Here is an 18,955-nt window from a genome sequence, read left to right on the forward strand (position 1 = left end):
TACCTCTGTCGAAGATAACTCATTTCCATTTTTCGTTTTATTAAGGAGACTCAGGTTTGGTTCAAGTGTGCCATTGTTTTTGTCGGAGTTTCCATTTATGGTAGCTGACAAGCCGTTCAAATATTCCTCCGTCAGCAAGGTATTAGTAAACATCTTTCGTGGAGACTGCATTATAAAAGAAATCCGAAACCTCAGTTTTCCACTTTAAACTTTACATACTTATTTCAGTTTCTTTTGTAAAGTTTAATATCAAAAACTTTAAAACTTTTTCATCTTAAGCAAAAGTCAGACGAAATGTGAGTTTTTGTTTCTCTAATGACTTTTAATATCAGGAACTTTTTTACCCTTTAATTAAAGTTAGATTAAATGTATATTCATCTTCCTTTCTCATGACTCGACAGTGAATCATAAGATGCCTTTGCTTTAATTAACAAGGAAAAAATGCGCCGAAGTTTCTTCGGCGCAATCGAGTTTTCTGTACAGCCGCTACAGCTTATAATCAAGGCCACCGAAAATAGATCTGTCTTTTGGTGGTCTCGGTATAAGGCTGTATGAGTCGCGGCCCATGAAACTTTAACCACGGCCTGGTGGTGGCCTATCCTATATCGTTGCCAGAAGCACGATTATGGCTAAATTTAACCTTAAACAAAATAAAAACTACTGAAACTAGAAGGCTGCAATTTGATATGTTTGATGATTGGAGGGTCGATGGTCAACATATCAATTTGCAGCCCTGTAAGATCTGAGGGCGGACAGAATAAAGTGCGGACGAACAGACAGAGCCGGCACAATAGTTTTCTTTTACAGAAACTAAAACCATAAAGGGCCAGGCAAAAGATGATGAGTGATAAAGTGAAGGTGGATAGAGAGACGATTGGCACAGTGTAGGAAGATGCTTTCGATAGGAATAGCTGCAGAAGAAGCATCTAGGCAACCGACCCCTTAGCATAGGGAAAGCGCTGGGAATGAAGAAGATTTAACTTATTGCAGAACACACAACGTCCAATTTTACCCAGGATATCAGGTTAGGGAATAGCATGAATTTATTAGACGCCTTTCATATTGTCTTTGGTTAAACCGTATTTAGTGTGCATCCGCGAAATTGTTGTTTGTAAATCATTTCATATTTCATCGTAAGCCATTTCGCAAACCGTTCATGTTGATTACACTCGAGATGGCTTTGAAGAATGCACGTGCAGAGGACGTATCCAGTGGAAGCCGAGAGCGGCGGCTTTCAAAACGGATATCGTGAACCCGCGTACGAGTAAATGGTATTACCCTTCACAATTCATTCCCCTTTCCTCGTCATTACTTATCATTAAAGAGAATATCCATTCTTTCTTAACAGGGAACCCAATGTTTTTTTGTTTTTCTCTTCGTCCTTTGTTGCTGATCAAAGATTCCTTTCATGCTTTTCAGGGAAACATTTCTTTGGCGTCGTAAAAAGGAAATTCCTTTTCACCGCGCCGTGTTAAAGAAATTTGCATTTCCTTTTCTTGCGATTTTTTCCCCTTTATCTGGGCTAGAATAGAGTTGAAGATTCTGTTATTCTTATATGTTGGTGCTCATTATTTTTTTTATTTCTTTATATTTTCAGACCAAGATTATCATTCCTTCTTCGGTTTCGTTAAAATCAATGTAGATTTTTTTTTGCGTTTTTTAATTTACTCTTGTAATTTGCCACCGGTTAGGAATAGATAGGCGAACAGACTATAGTTGAAAACTTAGATGGTTATATCATGCTTCCTGTGTATTTTTCATGGGAGAGGCAGACGTACAAATACACAGAGAGACGTGTAGATGTCTGACAGCATCCATGGAATTTAGGATAGTTTGAATATCAGTTACTGATGAGAACCTGAGCAACGCGTTCCAGCTCTACATGTGTGTCTGTCCAGGAGGAGCAGCGCGAGAGAGCTCCTCGGACAGGAAACCTGCCTCCCTCCAGGGAAGCAGCCTCTGAGGAGGTCCATCCCCTGACAAAGGTGCCCTTAAGGGACGGTTTCCCTATGGCACCTTGGGTCCCCTCACCCTTGTGGTTCAGTTCCTCCTCAGGCCCGCTTCCCCAGCCTGGCAGGAAACCTGCCTCCCTCCAGGGAAGCAGCCTCTGAGGAGGTCCATCCCCTGACAAAGGTGCCCTTAAGGACGGTTTCCCATGGCACCTTGGGTCCCCTCACCCTTGGGTTCAGTTCCTCCTCAGGCCCTTCCCCAGCCTGGCAGGAAACCTGCCTCCCTCCAGGGAAGCAGCCTCTGAGGAGGTCCATCCCCTTACAAAGGTGCCCTTAAGGGACAGTTTCCCTATGGCACCTTGGGTCCTCTCACCCTTGTGGTTCAGTTCCTCCTCAGGCCCGCTTCTCCAGCCTGGCAGGAAACCTGCCTCCCTCCAGGGAAGCAGCCTCTGAGGAGGTCCATCCCCTGACAAAGGTGCCCTTTAGGGATGGTTTCCCTATGGCACCTTGGGTCCCCTCACCCTTGTGATTCAGTTCCTCCTCAGGCCTGCTTCCCCAGCCTGGCAGGAAACCTGCCTCCCTCCAAGGAAGCAGCCTCTGAGGAGGTCCACCCCCTGACAAAGGTGCCCTTTAGGGATGGTTTCCCTATGGCACCTTGGGTCCCCTCACCCTTGTGGTTCAGTTCCTCCTCAGGCCTGCTTCCCCAGCCTGGCAGGAAACCTGCCTCCCTCCAGGAAGCAGCCTCTGAGGAGGTCCACTGACAAAGGTGCCCTTTAGGGATGGTTTCCCTATGGCGCCTCCCCCCACCCTTGATTCAGGTCCTACTCGGGCCCGCTTCCCCAGCCTGGCAGGAAACCTGCCTCCCTCCAGGAAGCAGCCTCTGAGGAGGTCCATCCCGACAAAGGTGCCCTTAAGGGACAGTTTCCCTATGGCACCTTAGGTCCCCTCACCCTTGTGGTTCCAGTTCTCCTCAGCCTGCTTCCCAGCCTTGTGGAAACCTGCCTCCCTCAGGAAGCAGCCCTGAGGAGGTCCATCCTCAGGCCCTTAGGACAGTTTCCCTAGCCTTGGGTCCCTCACCTTAGGATTCAGGTCCTACCAGGCCCGCTTCAGCCTAAACCTGCCTCCTCCAGGGAAGCAGCCTCTGAGAGGTCCATCCCCTGACAAAGGTGCCCTTAGGGACGGTTTCCCTATGGCACCTTGGGTCCCCCTCACCCTTTGTGGTTCAGTTCATCCTCAGGCCCGCTTCCCCAGCCTGGCATTAAACCTGCCACCCTCCAGGGAAGCAGCCTCTGAGGAGGTCCATCCCCTGACAAAGGTGCCCTTAAGGGACGGTTTCCCTATGGCACCTTGGGTCCCCTCACCCTTGTGGTTCAGTTCCTCCTCAGGCCCGCTTCCCCAGCCTGGCAGGAAACCTGCCTCCCTCCAGGGAAGCAGCCTCTGAGGAGGTCCATCCCCTGGCAAAGGTGCCCTTAAGGGACAGTTTCCCTATGGCGCCTTGGGTCCCCTCACCCTTGTGGTTCAGTTCCTCCTCAGGCCCGCTTCCCCAGCCTGGTGGGAAATCTGCCTCCCTCCAGGGAAGCAGCCTCTGAGGAGGTCCATCCCCTGACAAAGGTGCCCTTAAGGGACGGTTTCCCTATGGCACCTTGGGTCCCTCACCCTGTGGTTCAGTTCCTCCCAGGCCTGCTTCCCCAGCCTGGCAGGAAACTCCTGCCTCCCTCCAGGAAGCAGCCTCTGAGGAGGTCCTTCCCCTGCCAGAGGTGCCCTTAAGGGACAGTTTCCCCAGGGTGCCTTGGGTCCCTCCTCCCCAGTAGTTCAGGTCCTTCCCAGGCCCGCTTCTCCAGCCTGGCAGGAAACCTGCCTCCCTTCAGGAACGCAGCCTCTGAGGAGGTCCTTCCCCTGGCAAGGGTGCCCTTAATAGGTGGCTTCTCTGGGACGCCTTTGGGCCTTCATTCTTGTGGTTTCGTCCCTCCGATGTCGTTTCCTCTCTTCCTGTTTCCATTTCGTCCTGGTTGGAGAGAACTCACGTCCTGACTATAATACCGCTGTGTTCCTTTACCCTGGTTTTCGAATAAGACGTCGCATCATTCGGAGGATCTCGGAGCTTGCATCTGGAGATTCTGAAGCTCGAGATCTACCGAGCTATAGCGCTGGTGGCATGCGGGAATGGCTTCTCTCTCGCCCTTCCAGAAGCTGGAGACCGAAGGATTCCGAAACACTTTCAAGGAAGACTTCGAAGATTTTAGAACCCTTCAGCATCGCCTCAAAGACTCCTTTGTTTTCCCTTTGTTTTCCTTTCCTGATATACATTTAGATGCTTGTCTAGGGAATGTCGGCGATGTGGTCCTCATGTGTATAAATGTTCACTAACTTTATTTGTAAACTCTTTACGTTCTTTTACTCAGCTTTTCGAATAAACAACATCTTTCTGAAAACGATTTGAAGACTCTTGGAACTCGTTCCTGGTGACTGAGCTATAGCGTTAGGCTCATGCGCGAATGGTGCTTTTCCCGTGCCTCCAGGAATTGACGACGGACGGTTTCCAAGACGGGGACATGACTTACGGATCCTTATGAGATTTCACCGATCTGTTGATCCAAATGGTATGTCTGGCGATCCAAAATCTTTCTTTCGCTGTTCATTCTCGTAAGAATTCTTGAGAATCTCCATTTCGTGGTCCTCCTGTCTTCTTAATTCCCTTTCCCGCTTACCTCGGGAGATGAACTTACGTCCCAAAGATGATGATAATAAAAATATTTGCTCTTATAATTCGCCTAAAGCTGGAATGTCAACTCCATACTGCTCCGCGATTTAGTCCACAGTTTCATGAGTTTACAGTTATTCACTGAATCCATTTGTAAACTTTTTACCTTGTTTTTAATCAGATTTTCGAATAAACAACAACATTCTGTCTCTGAAGACGATTTGAAGCAGTGTTGCCGAAACGTGGAAATCTGGCCTCCGGCTTGAAAGTTTTCATGCAGAAGATGATCGGGTGCAGAAGTGAGGTCTTCATTTTACTGTCGGCCAAGCCAAGTTTTGAAAAATGTCCACACTTTTTATGGGTTTATTGTGGTCAGATATGTTATTTTCTTATAATATATGATTGATTGACTTATATTCTCAGTCACTTGCATATTTATATATCTGTTTATATAAAAATGACTGAATAAAAAGCCATCAAAGAATGGTTGTTTGCGCCGAATCATGAAGCAGCAGAAGTTGATCGAGCGATGTCTTGATTGACACGTCGAATGCAGACGACAACAGAGTAACCGCTTTAGGTTTCCATCTAATTAAGATAAATTAAATCTATTTAAAAGTGTTTTTACAAATGTAAAAATTGATTGTGATTAACTTGATAAAGGGAAGTTTACGGGAAATGGTCTTTAGATTGTGAAGGAAAGCATACATTGTTTTATATACATTAGATTTTACCGATGGTTGAGTGAATTTAAAATTTAGCCGAGTGTGGAAGTCAGTGGTGTGGAAATGTAACAACACTGATTTGAAGGATCTCCGATCTTGTTTCTGTAGACTTTGAAGTTGTGCACATGCGCAAATCACCTTTTTTCATCCTTCCAGAAGCTGGAGACGAGAGGATTCAGAAACGCTTTCAGGGAAAACTCCAAAGCTTTTCGATCACTCCAGCATCTCCTTTAAAGTCAGATATAATAAAAGTTTCATTTATTATAGAACGAAACCACAACCGCAGTTGAAATGACTTTCTCTTAAAGCATTATTGCCTGAGGTTGAATACCTGCGTCTAAAAAACAAAGAACATTTTTGTATATTGCCAATAGAAAGAGATAATTATAAGAGATATCGCTGAATATGAAATATGAACAAAGCGAAAATTAAATCATCATCCTGTCCTTTCTTCCCCGTCTCTGGAATCTAATGAATGTCAGTTGATAACTGTTCCCATCTCTTCTACTGTTACTCATGCAACCTTTGGAATAATGTTTTGGAAATATAACCCCTTGCTTGTTTACATATTTAGGGCCGTAGAACTAACAAGAAAAAAATTGCGCCGAAGTGTCTTCGGCGCAATCGAGTTTTCTGTACGCCAGGTACAGTGTATAACCAAGGCTACCGGAAATAGATCTATCTTTCGGTGGTCACAGTATAATGCTGTATGAGCTGCGTCCCATGAAACTTTAACCACGACCCGGTGGTGGCCTGTCCTATATCGTTGCCAGATGCACAATTATGGCTAACTTTAACTTGAAATAAAAAACTACTGAGGCTAGAGGGCTGCAATTTGGTATGTTTGATGATTGGAGGGTTGATGATCAACATACCAATTTGCAGCCCTCTAGCCTTAGTAGTTTTTAAGATATGAGGGCGGACAGAATAAAGTGGGGACGGACAGACAAAGCCGGCACAATGGTTTTCTCTTACCGAAAACCAAAAACTGTATTGTCTGTTAGGTTCTAGTTCACCTGGACTTCCTACTGAATTCGATCGACTTATTCATTCGATATGAGTATTACTCTAACGCCTGGGGGAGACTTTTCTTAAACCTGCCTCTTTGGAAAGTGTCTGTGTCATGTGTTGACTATTTATTGGTAAATTATAATACAGATAACTCATTTTCCACGACAATGCTTGACTCGGTGGGCACCTCAGTCGTGGTCTCTTAATTATAAATATGTAGTAGGTGCATCTATATTTAAAAAAAAATAAAATAAAACAGGCGTTTGGGGCTTATAAGTTTAATTATATACAGGCTGAAAATTACAAATATGTTTAATATTTATACTAATGAAACGAAAACTCGCCAAATATTAGGGTCAACATTGCGAAACGAATACCGTGCACTTGTTTTAAGAAGCAAAGACACTAAGGAGAAGAAAATTTAAAGAAATTTAACTTTTAAATAACAATTCTTGTATAATAACGTTTCTGTTAATTATTTGTTTCCATAGTTCCTCTTTATTATTGCTATTATTATTTAAGTGTTGAAACATGTCACTCAAAAATGCATAAAACAAAGCTATCAAAGTTATATTCAATACACATTGAAATAATGTAGAAATGGGCGTTGATTAATATGATTTTGTTTTATCAACTTGTACTCTTCTCCACGGGAAATATTAACATTGCACTCTATTAACGATTCTCATGGGGGGTTTTATAAACATTTTCGTCACTAATATGTTTTATATTCAATCCTTTTAATGGAGAAATAAAAATGTTTTCTTTAAGAGGTCATTCGCTAGTGCATAAACTACTGTAAGGGCTCTTAAGCAAGCTACGAATTGCTTTGGACGACCGACGTGAGCCCAGAATCAGTACTCAGAATTGGATTTGCCCAGTTATTTTCCCTGAAAAAGGAGCAACTGAGGCCATCTACCGACGCCTGGAGAAAACAATGGTGGAATGCATCAATCAAACAAGAAACTATTCTGCTTTACATATCAGAGCGAAGTCGAATTCCCAAATACAGAAATAGAACGATAGTAATAAGCATTATTTAAAATTGTTCAGACATTTATGAATAACTAAAACGAATTAAAAACAATAATAAAAAGTTCACGAAGAATTTCTCGACGGTTGTTCTGGCATTACATGAAATGACGGGGCTGAAGGTGACCGAGCAGCTAGAATTACAAACGTATTTACAGTACGCCATTTATCATTCTGGATGGATATACGACTTTTACGAGGCTGCATCACAGCTAGAAATTTTCGGTTTTGTATATCATGCTCATTTTAATCTTGAAAACAATATAAGACAACTTTATTCCCCCAGTTGACCCATTTTTAACGTTTATGTAGGTTTGTACTTCCGACAGGAATGGTCTCCTAGTATCGGAGTGACAAATGACAATTTTACTTAATGCTTTTTGATGTAAGGAAAAATGAGATTTTATTCATCTGTACGAGTAGGGAGCACATACCTCTGTAAACAAGAATGATGTTGCCCATTATTTTCATATATTTTGGCACTGCTTCACGTTTTCATATCTTTTCAAGGATTTTAACGTTGGCTATTCTGACGGAGAAATACCGCCGAATTTAAACATGACGTATTTTTTTACATATCTGGTGATTTTGTGACGCTCTGGAAATATTTTAAATGCAGAATCATTTTACTCAATGTAATATTATATAAGGATTAGTTTTACTTTAAAGGTATCTCCAGATGTGTAAGGCTTTGGCCAGAATTAAATGAAAAAGAATCCATTCAGAGGCCATTGAAACGTCAGAAATGCCATCTTTTAACAATCGTAAACTAGAGGAACCGCATTGTATATGTCACATCCTGCGCTATTTATCGAACTTAAAATCCTACAATAATAGAAAACAATTTCTCCTTCTTTGATTCAGCTTGAGAATATATTTAAATATCATGCTACAGTGACATGTTTTAGCTATTTCCATGTCGGTAATTTTGCATTCTCCACGTCCAAGAGACCATTCTGAGTGCTACCAGAAGGGACGTCCAGAATTTGGTAAAAAAATATAATTTCCTTCATAATTCTTCCTGTTCAAGCATCAGTTTCAGAAGAATAAATATTATTCCATCGTATTGACTTTGTATATATGTTGATATGAAATTTATGCTTTGTCTTGCTAAAAATTAGAATAGTTTCTTCTTTAAAGACCAGACCACGTACATAGACCCAGAGAGAGAGAGAGAGATAGAGATTTAAAAGTCGTAAGTTTGGTCAGAGTGTCTGGCTACCACCTGATCGGCTGAGGCAGTAGAGAATTCAAAGGAGGTAAATAGCTTTGGTTCAGATTTGTAAGTAATTTTATTGTAATGTCCAGATCTGGCCAATGAACTCATCTCTGTTGGCTGTACAAAGTCCGTTGGTCTTTATTAGGCTTCTCAGGACGCTGTGGAAGGGCCAGTGCTTATCTGAAATCGCTGGAATCAATATTTCGAGTATCTGAAGTGACAGACGCAGCTACTAATCCTTATTCATAAAATTTGTGACTTCCTCTTCCTCTACACCAAGCTCCAGAATGTTCAAGTTGCTTCTGTTTTTCCTGGTTGTTGAAAAAACCCTATCTTGGAATATGGAATGGAATATACAGTTTAGGCCAAAGGCCAAGCACTGGGACCTATGAGGTCATTCAGCACTGGAAGGAAAATTGAGAGTAGGTAGGTTTTAAGGTGTAACAGGAGGAAAACCTCGCATTTGCTCAATGAAATAATTGTTAGGAGAGGGTGAATAGCAAGACGGAAGAAAGATAATATGAATGGAGGTACAGTAAAAGGAATGAAAGGGGTCGCAGCTAAGGCCCGAAGCTTAAGTAGTGCCTACAGTGCACCCCGTGAGGTGCCTGACGGCACTAACCCAGTACGGGGGAAAAAACATCTCAATCCTTCTCCTTTCCTGTTTTTTTTTATATATATATATCTGCGTCTCGAAACCTGAGTTGGAAAACGACAAGGAGATTTTCCTGACCACAACGCTGAGAGATTTTACCTAGCGTTGATTGGGCTTTTGCTCCGTAGTCACTCAGTTAGTCCCCAGGTGACAGGACTTTTTGGGTATGGCGGTCTTCTTTTAAACAATATTCGGTGCCGCCATCTTTTCCCAATTTCGTTAATGTGGGGATTCTGATATAGAGGTCTTTACCTTAACAAATATTCAAGTGTTCATGTGACATTTGGATTTCTGTGCCTGTAACTTACGATATTACCTTTTTTCCTCATACGTTAACTAATTGTTTGTGTTTCCAGGAGGAAGCAGTCAGCCAGAGGGCTCTGATCTCCATGGAGATTTGTGCCACTGACGATTGAGTCACCAGTACAGTACTGATCAACGGTATAAATCCCAAAGGAAGAGTTTCGTCTTTCCATCTGTCACCAGGTGAGATTGCTTATCTGTTATTACTGTTACTGTCATTGATAATATCCAGATTGGACTAAAGACCAAACGACAAATGGAAACAATAAAACGAACTCCTATTTTGTTTATTAGGCTCATATGCTGAATTCCGTCGCTAAAGTTCTTGAAACGTTAGTTTATGTTTGGAAATCTATCACCAAACGTCACTTGAAGTCTAAATCCTGTTTTTCATATTAGAAGTTTTTCTTTTCTAATTGCGCGTATTGACAGCACTGCACAAGTTTCGGTGCTTTCCAAAACAATTTTACCAACCCTAGGTCAGTCCATACGAAGAATAAAAATGCTGTCGAAATCTCAAGAAAGAAAATAACTAGAAAACTTATCTTATACAGCCAGAAGCAATTTCACACCTAATCTTGTTTGGGAACTACATTATTAGATTCTTCATTGAAACTGGTCTCTCAAAGCCAAGATGTGATCCTGGTTGTGTTGAAAGTTCTCATGAAATCCGAAGGTCGTGCTTTATAGAATGTTCCTCTTTTTGTTGCGCTAAAAAGTAATATTTAGGAAGTCTAATCATACTGAGCTTGCGTAGTAGAGGGTTTACTCTCAAATTTAGCAATCTGCAAACTAAAATTCAGAATTTTGTGAACATTTATATCTACTTTATTTCAGTGTAACTAAAGTGTAGAGCTCTCGATTTGTTGCCAAAACTGTTTGGAGAATCTGGCTGAAAGTATATAAAAATTTGGAGACCCTGATTCCATGGTACAATAAAGTTAAAAGCCTGATATGTTGGTGATGAGGATGTGCTCAGAATTAAAATGTTTCCTACTGAGGTGATAACTAGACAGTGATCACAGACTTTCTTAATATTTTTCGTGCCTGGTTTTTTTTATACATTTTATTTAACAAGTATTTGTTACGGCAGCGCAGTGTTCATACTGAAAATTAAGTTTTCATGCCTGAAATTTGCAAGATATCAACAATTATTACAACAAATCTCCCATTTTCAAAGAATGATGTTACTATTTGTAACTTTGTGAGTGCAGCATTAATGTTGATGTCCAAAGTGAATGACGGATGAATGCGAGGATTGTGAACATTTTACTTTAGATTTCCGGGTATCAGTAGCTCGCCGGTTTTCACGCTGGTGTATGATCTGTTATTTTTTTATCCCAAATATTTTCCCGTGTGATAGGTTTGAGGAAAGTCCTGAATTTATAACAACCCTATCTTTTATTTTCATTTTTCTACAGGGGGACTTTCTATTGCGTGAGAACTAACTTACCAGGTCAGTAATAATAATAATAATAATAATAATTATTATTATTATTATTATTATTATTATTATTATTATTATTTTATTGTGTATTATTATTATAATAACCATATAAAGTCTCCCGTTTTGTAAATGAGGGCGTGGGTATATTTCAGGGAAAGCGGTTGTGAAAGTGCTAGACACATGACGATCTCACATGATTCAGATTATGAACAAGTCATGATTTGTCAATAAAACTTAAATGCATCGTTTCCGAGAATCGGCAAATTAAAGAAAATATAAAGTATCACAAAACCTCCTTTACTAAAGTCAACTTTAAATCTAGATAAAGAACGCTTTCTTTACAAGTTATGAATGGCTTTATGTATACATAATCTCGCGAACGTTGGTTCATAGTGAACGAAGCATACAAGAGCCAAAATAAATGTACTGAAGACCTGCCTTTGTTATTATTAAGTTAAATATTCTCAGACCACTTTTGCCAGAACATCGAGCGCAGCAGAATCCATTAGTCGAGTCTCGTTTTCTGTCTTGGGAAACCCGTTTTCTGTTGGGAACATTATGTAGAGTTAATGGATAAACAATCTTATGAATCATAATAATAGGAGCCATTAGTTGCCGGGGTGAAATGAAGACCGGGATCAAGCTGAATTGGTCCATTAAGGGAGGTACAACCAGGAGCTCTGTGGAGATACCGTTAGATCCTTCTTCGTCTCGTCATGAGAGGTCTTTCCTTTTACGAGCTGTTTTTGGGAGAAGGGGGATGACTATCGTAGTCACTGATATTTTTAGTATATTGTATTTTTACTGCTGATAATACTACTAGTAGCAGTAGTATTACTGCAATTTTTCATGTGTTAAATGTATAAAGTATCTGAATGACTGAGTTGTTAGAGAACCTTGATAAATGTCGCACCACGTTTCAGTTTTCTTTGTAATTCCCAACTTAAGCTCTAATTGTTTACGATTCTTGTTTTCATTATATATATTATATATATATATATATATATATATATATATATATATATATATATATATATATATATATATATATATATATATATATATATATATATATATATATATATATATATATATATACATACATACATACATACATACATACAGAGTCTACTGGTCACTTTTTACCAGATACATATGTAATTGTAATAGCCACAATGCCATGTTAACTTCTTGAATTCTTTGCTCTTTTTTGTACACGCTTGTCACTACAAAGCCTTAAGATCCAAGTGCAAGAAATTGAAGTTGTTGTGGTGTCCGGTAGCGAGAAAACGAACCCATGTCACCATCATCAAGGAAGGTCACGTTGCCGTGGTCAGGTCGGCAACGTAACCTCCTTGTGATTATGGTGACAGAGGTTCGTTTCTCGCTACCGGACATCACAACAACTTCAATTTCTTGCACTTGGATCTTAAGGCTTTGTAGTGACAAGCGTATCCAAAAATGAGCGAAGAATTCGAGAAGTTAAGAGGGCATTGTGACTATTGTAATTATATATATATATATATATATATATATATATATATATACAGTATATGAGTATATACATATATATTACAGTATATGTATGTGTGTGCGGGCGCGCATATACATGCATAAACAGACAGACTGAATGAACGTACCCATGGTTCATAGAAAACAACTTTACTGATAAATAAACAAACGTAAAATGCAACTGTTCGTTAAAGGCGAGAGATCTGATAACATCTTATTAAACTGTAAATTAATCCTAACTTATTCAAAAAGAACATCATTCTTGAATTAATAATAACTATTTAAAAAAAAAACCATTACTCTTTCGACGAACATGTCCCAATACAACCTCACATTTCTTCGCGTCTGTTTTTTTTTCTGCGGGCCTCGACAGGTTAAGGGCATGAGGCTCTGTATTGTAAGAAACGGTAGATGTTTAGGTGTAGTTTATTGCTTAGGAAAATACTTAGTTTTAGCTTACGTGAGGAAGCGATTGATGTATGGGAGGAAGGCTGTTCAGTCCATCCCCTCATCCGTAAAATCATTTGTTAGCCCAGCAGCCGCCTCTTATAGGGTACCAAGACGCACTGCGTTCGTTCTTACATATAAGAAATGCCTATTATTTCTCTCTCTCTCTCTCTCTCTCTCTCTCTCTCTCTCTCTCTCTCTCTTGTCTCTTTTCTTGTATGTGTGTATATGATGTTTTTTATATAAACTAGAATGATGTTTTTATATTATAAACTAGAGTATGTGTTATGTATGACGACTATTATTATATATTTTCCATTTTATATATATATATATATATATATATATATATATATATATATATATATATATATATATATATATATACACACACACACACACACACACACACACACATGCACAGTTGCTTTTTCCCGCCTCGGACTGGCCTCAGAAGGTCCATATTAATGGTTTTCATTTTCTTTTTACACATTCACGACCTTTCTCAAAACAAAGACTCAATATCCTGTAATCAGGCTTTAGAAAAATATCTTAATTTCAGTAAATGGCATAATAAAAGTCAAAAGACTAAAGAGGGCTCCATTAGCATAAGCGGCATTGGGAGGCCATTCATTCCAGAAACTAAACTCGGTATTACGGAAAATTAGCAGAGAGGGAATGTCCAGATTCCAGCAGGAATAATCCTCCTTGCATCCTTATAGCTGACCCTAAACAATGACTCGAATCTGCCTGATACTCGTCGCAACAATTTAGCCTCGTCTGTGAAGTATTTTTATTGTTATGGTCGCCATTCGAGAGGGGTGGGGTTTTGGGGGGACGCACTCCCACCCCGGTATGGATAGAGCGAAATCCCATCAGGAGAGTCACACTACGTCATACGTAATGTGACGTTATGCTCTGCTTTCAAACGTTATTTTATACAGCAGATCATGGGTTGACTTGGCCCCGAACTTCGAGCGAAATCAGCCTGTGCGTTCCCCATGCCATTCTCGTGTTATTCCTTCGCTTAATGACGCGTTATGTTTGTTGTTATGTCGTGTTCTTTCCCGTCATTGAAACGCGTTTTGCGTTTTACGACATCGTTTGTCAGTTCTGAAGTCCTCGTTGTGGTTAGGTCTTGGATGATATTTTGTATTATCTTCCGTAATTGCTTTGATGTTCGGTTCTGTAAGCCACGAAAGGTCCATGACGTTCGTCCTAATATGGTAGTAATTCGTATTTCAAATTGGGCATTTCCTTAGTTACATGATGATATTACATTACATAATTGCTCGCTTGTAGTGAAGTGTATTTACACACAGACACACACGCATTTATACATTAGGTATGGACAGTAATATACATACACACATATATGTGTTTATGTATATATAAGCACACATGTATGTGTGTGTATGGTGGGTATACATGGATAAATGCGCACGGAAGAAATACAGATTACTTCAGAGAGAGAGAGAGAGAGAGATAAAAGAATCAGCTGCTATCAGGCAAAAGTACGATGGGTAGACTTGGTATATACTTCCATGTAAGTGTACACTCACGGAAAAACCTTCGTGTTGCCCGAAGGAAAATCAGCTTTATGGCAAAACATAGATATCAAATGCTTACATTCCTGTAGTCTGCTTGACATATATTTAAAATCATCAAAAACCGGAAATTGTACATTCAAATGTTACTTTCGTCTGTTAATATTTTATGAGATGGTTTCAGAAAAGGGTCATACTGGTTTTCGGAAAAGGGTATACTGATTTTCGAAAGTGGCAGCAGTGCCTCTCGAAAGGCTAATTTTGCTTTTCAAAAAGGAAAATTTTAACTTTAAAAAAAAAAAAGAGGGGAAACTGCTTTTCAAGAATTCCGGTACTACTTTTAATAACGATAGTGTTGTCGCCTTCCAAAATAAAAAGGCCAATGTTGACTTTCAAAATGGATCATATAGCATTAAAAATTAATAGCATTTCTGTTTTTGTCCTTTGCTTGAAGTATTATAAAAGAATATTAATTATTAATATACAAACAAATTGTATGCATAATATACGAAGAAAAATTGCATAGAATTTAATACACAGTCGCCAGAATTCAGTTCATCAGCGATATTGTGAATTTATCAAATTCTTCACTGAAAAATCTCGCACTTTGTTTCATTTAAATACCAACCAAGAATTTTATATTGGGAATTATAATCAAATTACTAAAGGTCGACGACCATAAAAACGCCAGTTTGTGGAAATCAGTCAGTCTTACTTCCGAATATGTAAAGTCGCTGTAAACGGTACTTGATAAATTAAAGCGATATGTACGATAAACTCCCTTGTTAGGCATAAACATAATTAGCTAGCAGCTACAACCAGCGTGTAATTAGCTAGCAGCCAGCGCCAGCTTGTAATTAGCTACGAGTCGGAATCAGCTTAGTATAGCTTCGTAACCCGTTCTTTTTCTGTGCCGGAGAACCTGACTCTCGTTTAATTTGAGGCAGTTAGAGCAAAACAGACGACCTTTACGTTGTCGGGTAATTTGCGCAAATCACTTGACGAAAATATACATTTTTGACATTTCGACATTCAAGGGAAGGATACTATTTTACTATTTACCTCGCTTTTACTTCTTTATTTCTACAAAAATTCATAATTTTACATTTCATTCCTTTGTATATCTGTCGAGCAAAAGTACAACATTTTGTAGGCACAATCGAGCGAGAATAAATGTAAAAAAAAAAAAAAAAAGATGAAAGAGTGCAAATGAAAAGAAGAGTAGAGATCAGTACGAGAGGTTAATGAAAAAAAGATACAAACATCCTCGAAGGCTTGCACACACAAAGCTATTTGCTCATCTAATAAAGGGAAACAACCACTAGTGTTTCCCTTACTTTCGAAGACGCCCTTGTTTGCTTTTCTCGATGTGGCAGAAACCCTTCACGTTATTAAGATGAATCTGTGTTTACTCGTAATACTGCGAGGATTACTCAGGAGAGACAAACAATCATAAGACGGACAAACAGGGATTAATATGGCTCACAGAAAATCCATAACAGCACTTGGCAAATTCATATTTATGTTATAGTTAAATAAATAAAAAATACGAATAGCACAATTGTGATACAGCTAACAGTAGACAGAGCCTAAGGTAGGTATCCTATGGCCCATATAGAGGTGTCTTCAACCCCTTACACACACCCCCCCACGCCACTCCCCTCCCCCTCTTTTCCTTCCGGTGGACAGATTTTGAATTGAAAAAAATGTCTTTCACTTCGTCACCTGTACTTAACTGCCAGTCACAAAGGCTGACTTGGATCAGAGGATACTAATCATCATGTATGGTCTGCCCCCAAGATTCTTCCAATCTTTTAATTCCCTTATATTTCTAGTAGTTATTCTGCAGTCACGGGACTTATATCTTCGAGGTTACCGGCGCATCCGACCAATTGCCAAAAAGAGAAGCATCGCGAGAATGAGCTAATTTCCACAGTCACTATTAAAATAGGGGCCTAAAATCTTTAAAAGAGACACATTACGAAAAATTGGCACATTTCCAAATTTAATATCAAAATAAGGGGTTAAAATGTTTTGCCAATTTGGAAACAGTGAAATGTGAAAGTACTGCTACATAACATTTTATTAATCCAGTGACTAAGAATATCAGAACTGTTGACTTTCAGTATGAAGATAATCAGAACTAAAGAACTGTGATCTTAATCTCATGAGTTGCTGTACAAAGGACTGCTTTCCTGTACATTAGCTATTTTGCAAACCTGATCAGAGCTACTTTCATTAACCGCATTCAGTATGTGGTGGCCACAATCATTCCAAATTGGACAATGACGACTGCAGATGTTACTCTATTAAATTGTTATGCGTTCTGGCAGACGTTTTCCACAGTGCCTGTTCTGAAATATAATAACGAGTTCAAATTACAGCAGTTATAGTCGTATTCCCATGTGCTTGGGTTACTTGATATTGTAATTTCATCTTTCAATCTAATTAGCATTAAGTGGGCGATATTCTTTGCTCTGTTCCCGACAAACTGGGTAAGGGACGTCTTACTTAAGTCCAAACATAGGTGTGTTGTGATGGGTACAGTCAAATTATGAAGTCTGACGAAACTTACTCACGGAAGTGAAACTTAAGTGTTCTTCCACACTACAGTAAACGTGTCATCAGCTCATGTTGCCAATTCATTGTACACGTCACGAACAGGTTTAACAGGAGTCAACAACTTACTGGTAGTTCTAACTAGTACTTCGTACGATCATCCAGCATTTACTTGTTGTCGCTGATTTGTTTTCAAGCTGTTTGTGCTATATATGCGATATGTTGCCAACGCGTTTATGACATGTTTTTCTTTATGTGGACGCACCTGAACGCTCTCTCTCTACACTGAATTTTGATTGTACATTATCATCTCACGAATTTCAAGGTGATTGGAAGCAGAGAATAGTTGGATATTATTTTCAGTGCTGCTGAACATTAATACATCTCTGATATTGTGCTCTGTTTTTCCTCGAAGCAGTATCCATGATGACCTTAGTAGTTGTAGTTTTAACTAATATAATTGCTGACATTTGAAGTATTATGCAGAACGCATCTATGTTTAGATTGTAGCAATTATTTGGCCTCCACTTAGGTATGCAGTACCTACCTGTCTTAAGTGGTCAGAACATTGTAGCAAAGAAGTGTAAATCTTTGCTTGAAAGACACCTACTGTAGACTGTATATAGAGTAACGTTTCATAGAATCTAGACTATATATAAAATAACCTTCCATAGACTTTTGATTATTCTACATGGAAAGTTTTGAATGATTGTAATGAGCTTTCCGTGAAAGCTAATTGCCATTATTCATCGTTGTCATATAACTAAAATGGTCGTATTATACGTAAGGGAGATCAGATATACCGCACTCTTTTTCGAGAATACATAGCTGCTATCCATTTCATTGCTACTTTTAACTCTCGATAATACTCTCTTCGTATAAAGTTTGAAATTATTGACCTTCATGTGATTGCAGAACTTCGAGGGCTTAGGGTCCTAGGTTCAAGCACTAAACACTAATAAAATTTGTAGGGGTATGCTGCATTGTGCTTTCAGTTGGAAAGGATCTGGTTCAGTCTTGCCACCAAATAGTATGACTGAAGTTATTGAAGTATCTTCTATAAAAGACCAAGTCACTGAACAGTTAATATATTATCAGACAACTTCCAGTGTCAGTAAATGATACATACATTTTTAACCATTCTTACCTGTTTATAACTATCTTTTTTTTCATCAGGAATTTGTAACTATATGATCTAGTTATCTTTTTGATGAGTGTAAGTTTTAAGTTTAAGCATTCCTGACATTTTTGTAAGTAAATTCTTACCATAGCCCATATAATTATTTTTTTTAATGAAAAATTTACAACCATAAGGTGTAGTGTGGAAGTAATTGATGCCATGTAACATAATATTCATTTTGTGTGCTCAGCATTTGACATTCCATCCATGGCTCCCAAAGTCTGACAGTCAAGAGTCAGTGAAAGTAAAAAAATACATTCGTTATCTGAAGTTTTAAACCAATTTTCCTCCTAGCTTTCTGGAATCGAACGTATTTTTAGTTTTAGTCGTTCTTTACAGTAGATAAATGTCGGGAAAATATGGAAATTGTCACATAAATCTAAAACATAAATTAGTAGAATGATTTGACCTCATTCCACTGATGTTTAATTAAAACCTACACCACTGTAAAATGGAACTGGAAAACTTGAAACAAAATTCACCAATATGGAATGCTACACTCTTATGCATCAAATGCCTGAGTTACTTCATGATTTTAATTAGCTGCCTGCGTAAAGTGAAATCTATAATGCTTTATTCCTAGATTTCGCTCAGTATTCTAAAAACCATGCGGTATTAATTTAAAATGATCAAAAAGGAATTCGGAGCATGCGAATCATTAGCCCACC

General features: G+C 39.2%; 1 protein-coding gene across 2 annotated transcripts in view; it reads left to right on the forward strand.

The window, feature by feature from the left end:
• LOC136851336 (Fanconi anemia core complex-associated protein 24-like) overlaps positions 1 to 18,955 on the forward strand; it is a 746,385-nt gene that overhangs the window by 610,589 nt on the left and 116,841 nt on the right. For both annotated transcript variants that reach the window (XM_067125377.1, XM_067125376.1), the window contains exon 3: positions 9,649 to 9,778. The gene's annotated coding sequence lies outside the window, so the exon portion shown is untranslated. The remainder of the gene's footprint in view (positions 1 to 9,648; positions 9,779 to 18,955) is intronic.

Source organism: Macrobrachium rosenbergii, chromosome 23 (genome assembly GCF_040412425.1).
Source record: "Macrobrachium rosenbergii isolate ZJJX-2024 chromosome 23, ASM4041242v1, whole genome shotgun sequence".
Lineage (NCBI taxonomy): Eukaryota > Metazoa > Arthropoda > Malacostraca > Decapoda > Palaemonidae > Macrobrachium > Macrobrachium rosenbergii.